Below are 5,000 nucleotides of genomic sequence, written 5' to 3' on the forward strand. Positions count from 1 at the left end.
AGGCCGTGGAACCCGCCCGCCCGAAAGTCCCAAGTTGTGACTCGAGACATCGGGTAGGCGCGGGGAGCTCCGGTGGTCCGGCCGAAAATGCCGCCGCCCGGCCGGCACAGCCCTCCGAATCGGTCCCCAGGCGGACTTCCGCCAGTGGGAATTGGTCCGAAAATTCGTACGGGCAAAGTTGAGATTCGGCCGTAAATGCCGCCACGCGGCCCGGGTTAACGATGTGGGGAGGCCCGTGCCGCCTGTCGACCACTCCTCGGTGATCGTGAAAACCGCCTCCCCATATATCTGCAGGAACCCCGCCAATGCCCCCGTACAGAAATCGCATGTGTCAAAGGGGCGGCCGAACTTGACCCCGGCGGCCGGGGCTCTGGAACTCCCGGCCGGCAGTGGCCGGCAAATCCGACCCGCATCCGGACTTCCGAGCCAGACTTGGTTAACGAATTGCACCTGGGTAACCAAAACTCCCTGGACCACCCGATCTCCGGACACATGGTTCAAGCTCACACACCCACACACCCACCCACCCACCCACCGCGCGGGCCCCGTGCGCCGTAGTATTGGAAGAGGTGGGCTGCGCCAGCTGGTTTTTTTTATCGAATTGTCAGGGTCCGGTCGGGTTAAGGATTTGACAGGGCCAGCTTGACTAAATTCAGTGAAGCGCGGGTATTCGGCGGGAGTAACTATGACTTAAGGCGGGGGGCCCATGGGCCAGCAAGGAGTTTCTGATGAACATCGGCCGGGACATTTTGACGGCGGGGCAAGAACTAGTTGTTATTGAGGGCGAAGGGTTTGTCCTCAGCTGGTTGATTGTCGAATTGTCGGGACTGCCGGGCCGGTTAGCGATTTGCCCGGCCGGCTTGGTTAACCATTTGCCCGAGCCGGGTTGGTTACCGAATTGTCAGGGTTGGGCTTGGTTAACCATTTGTCCGAGCCGGGTTGGTTAATGAATTGCCATGGCCGGGTTGGTTAACGCAGTTTCAGGGTTGGGCTTGATTAACGATTTGCCCGAGCAGGGTTGGCTAACGCATTGTCAGGAGCGTGCGCGGTTGGTTCACGAAACTGCCTGTTCCGGGTTTCTAGAGCGTTGTCAGGCCCGGCCGGCCGGGTTAGCGGCTTGCCAGACCCAACTTGACGAAATTCAGTGCGGCGCGGGTAAACGGCCGGAGTAACTATGACTCTCTTAAGGATGGAGGGGGGCCCATGGGCCAGCAAGGAGTTTCTGATGAACATCGGCCGGGACATTTTGACGGCGGGGCAAGAACTAGTTGTTATTGAGGGCGAAGGGTTTGTCCTCAGCTGGTTGATTGTCGAATTGTCGGGACTGCCGGGCCGGTTAGCGATTTGCCCGGCCGGCTTGGTTAACCATTTGCCCGAGCCGGGTTGGTTACCGAATTGTCAGGGTTGGGCTTGGTTAACCATTTGTCCGAGCCGGGTTGGTTAATGAATTGCCATGGCCGGGTTGGTTAACGCAGTTTCAGGGTTGGGCTTGATTAACGATTTGCCCGAGCAGGGTTGGCTAACGCATTGTCAGGAGCGTGCGCGGTTGGTTCACGAAACTGCCTGTTCCGGGTTTCTAGAGCGTTGTCAGGCCCGGCCGGCCGGGTTAGCGGCTTGCCAGACCCAACTTGACGAAATTCAGTGCGGCGCGGGTAAACGGCGGGAGTAACTATGACTCTCTTAAGGTATGGAGGGGGGCCCATGGGCCAGCAAGGAGTGTCTGATGAACATCGGCCGGGACATTTTGACGGCGGGGCAAGAACTAGTTGTTATTGAGGGCGAAGGGTTTGTCCTCAGCGGGTTGATTGTCGAATTGTCGGGACTGCCGGGCCGGTTAACGATTTGCCCGGCCGGCTTGGTTAACCATTTGCCCGAGCCGGGTTGGTTACCGAATTGTCAGGGTTGGGCTTGGTTCACCATTTGCCCGAGCCGGGTTGGTTAATGAATTGCCATGGCCGGGTTGATTAACGCATTGTCAGGGTTGGGCTTGGTTAACGATTTGCCCGAGCAGGGTGGGTGAACGCATTGTCAGGAGCGTGCGCGGTTGGTTCACGAAACTGCCTGTTCCGGGTTTCTAGAGCGTTGTCAGGCCCGGCCGGCCGGGTTAGCAGGTTGCCAGACCCAACTTGACGAAATTCAGTGCGGCGCGGGTAAACGGCGGGAGTAACTATGACTCTCTTAAGGTAAGGAGGGGGGGCCCATGGGCCAGCAAGGAGTTTCTGATGAACATCGGCCGGGACATTTTGACGGCGGGTCAAGAACTAGTTGTTATTGAGGGCGAAGGGTTTGTCCTCAGCTGGTTGATTGTCGAATTGTCGGGACTGCCGGGCCGGTTACCGATTTGCCCGGCCGGCTTGGTTAACCATTTGCCCGAGCCGGGTTGTTTAGCGAATTGCCACGTATGGGTTGGTTAACGAATTGTCGGGTTTGGGCTTGGTTAACGACTTGACCGTGCAAGGTTGGTGAACGAATTGTCGGGGTTGGGCTTGGTTAACGATTTGCCCGAGCAGGGTTGGTTAGCGAATTGTCCGGGTCAGACTGGTTAACGAATTGTCCGGCTGGGTTGGTGCACTCATTGCCAGGACAGGGTTGTTTAATGAATTGTCCGTTCCCAGTTGGTTCACGAATTGGCAAGGCCAGGGTGGTTAAGGAATTGTCCGGGCCAGGTTGGTTAACGAATTGCCCGTCCTGGCTGGTTAACGAATTGTCCGGGCCAGGTTGGTTAACGAATTGCCCGTCCTGGCTGGTTAACGAATTGTCAGGGTCAGGTTGGTTAACGAATTGCCATGGCCGGGTAGGTTAACGAATTGCCAGAGCCAGCTTGGTTAACGAATTGTCCGGCCGGGTTGGTTAACGAATTGTCCGTTCCCAGTTGGTTCACGAATTGGCAAGGACAGGGTGGTTAACGAATTGTCCGGCCGGGTTGGTGCACTCATTGCCAGGACAGGGTTGGTTACCGAATTGTCCGTTCCCAGTTGGTTCACGAATTGGAAAACCAGGGTGGTTAAAGTATTGTCCGGGCCTGGTTGGTTAACGAATTGCCCGTCCTGGTTGGTTAACGAATTGTCCGGGTCAGGTTGGTTAACGAATTGCCAGGGTCTGGTTGGTTACCGAATTGTCCGGCCGGGTTGGTGCACTCATTGCCAGGACAGGGTTGGTTGACGAATTGCCCGTCCTGGTTGGTTAACGAATTGCCAGGGTCTGGTTGGTTACCGAATTGTCCGGCCGGGTTGGTGCACTCATTGCCAGGACAGGGTTGGTTGACGAATTGCCCGTCCTGGTTGGTTAACGAATTGCCAGGGTCTGGTTGGTTACCGAATTGTCCGGCCGGGCTGGTGCACTCATTGCCAGGACAGGGTTGGTTACCGAATTGTCAGGGTCAGGTTGGTTAACGAATTGCCATGGCCGGGTAGGTTAACGAATTGCCAGAGCCAGCTTGGTTAACGAATTGTCCGGCCGGGTTGGTTAACGAATTGTCCCGGCCAGGTTGGTTAACGAATTGCCAGAGCCAGCTTGGTTAACGAATTGTCCGGCCGGGTTGGTGCACTCATTGCCAGGACAAGGTTGGTTAACGAATTGCCCGGTTCCGAATGGTTAACGAATTGCCCGGTCCCGGTCGGTTCACGAATTGCCCGCCCGCTGATTGTTAACTTTTCGCACCGGCGGGGGATGGCTTGGGTAACGAGCCTCCAAGATCTGTCGGTTAACCATTTGCCCGGTGGCAATTCGTTAACCAAGTCCGCTCCGGAAGTCTGGATGGGGGTCGGATTTGCCGGCCGAGGCCGACCCGGAGTTCCAGAGGCTCGGCCGCCGGGGTCAGATTCGGCCGCCCCTTTGACACATGCAATTTCTGTACGGGGGCATTGGCGGGGTTCCTGCAGATATATAGGGAGGCCGTTTTCACGAGTTGTTGAAGTATTCGGTAGATGGCACCGGCCTCCCCAATTGGTTAACCCGGGCCACGCGGCAGCTTTTCCGCACGATTCCGAAGATTGCCGGTATGGATTTTCGGACAAATACCCAATTGCGGAAGTCTGTCAGCGGGACCTATTCGCAGGCCCATGCCGGCCGAGGGGCGGCATTTTCCGTATGACTACCGGTGCTCCGGCCGCCGAATGGAAACCTTGCCCGAATGAATTTCTGACAAAGTCCCGAGGCGGGAGCCAGTAAGGGGACGTATTCGGCGGGCCGTGCCGGCCGAGCGGCGGCATTTTCGGAGGGACAACCGCAGGTCCCGCCGTCGATCCGAGACCTTGGCTGAAGAGTCGAAAGTAATCTAAGTCCCGACTCGGAAGTCAGAATGAAGGCGACTTCGGGGCCCTCCTGCCGACCGAGGCGGCCGATCGACGGCGGCACTACCGGAGGGCCGCCCGCCGAGCCAGCCGCGTGCCCTCGGCGCCACGCCGGTTAACCAATTGCCGTCGGAAGCCTGTGAAGGTCGGATCTGCCCCGTCGGGCGGGCCCGAGGTCCCCCGCGACCGGCATGAGCTCCGGGCGTCGTGCCGCCGGTTTGACACATGTCATTGTTGCACGGTCTGTCGCGGCTCTGGTTAACGAGTTAGGCCCGGAAGTCACTATGGGGGTCGGATTTGCCCCGCCTGGCGGGGCCAGAGTGCGACCTTCCCGGCAGGACTTCCGGGAGGCATCCCGCCGACTTGACACATGCAATTTCTGTACGGGGGGATTGGCGGGGTTCCCGGAGATTTACGGGAACACGTTTTCCAGACACACTTAGCAGGGTGACTAGTGGTACGGTTGACACAGTGCAGAGTTCTAAGTGAGCCTTACTCAATTGTGACTCAGTAAGCGGGAGGCCGGGCGAGCTCCGACTTACAATGATAAAAGCTTTTTTTCGCTATTTCCGAAAAAAATGACAAAGTCCAAGAACGCAGCGGGGGCTGCGGACAGACAGAGTCTGAGCGCGGACCGCGGGCGGCGGCCGGCAGACCGACGGTGGCAAAAGCTTTATATCGATCCGAAAAGCAAAGAGGCATTGTGTG

Source organism: Mobula birostris, unplaced genomic scaffold (genome assembly GCF_030028105.1).
Source record: "Mobula birostris isolate sMobBir1 unplaced genomic scaffold, sMobBir1.hap1 scaffold_502, whole genome shotgun sequence".
Lineage (NCBI taxonomy): Eukaryota > Metazoa > Chordata > Chondrichthyes > Myliobatiformes > Myliobatidae > Mobula > Mobula birostris.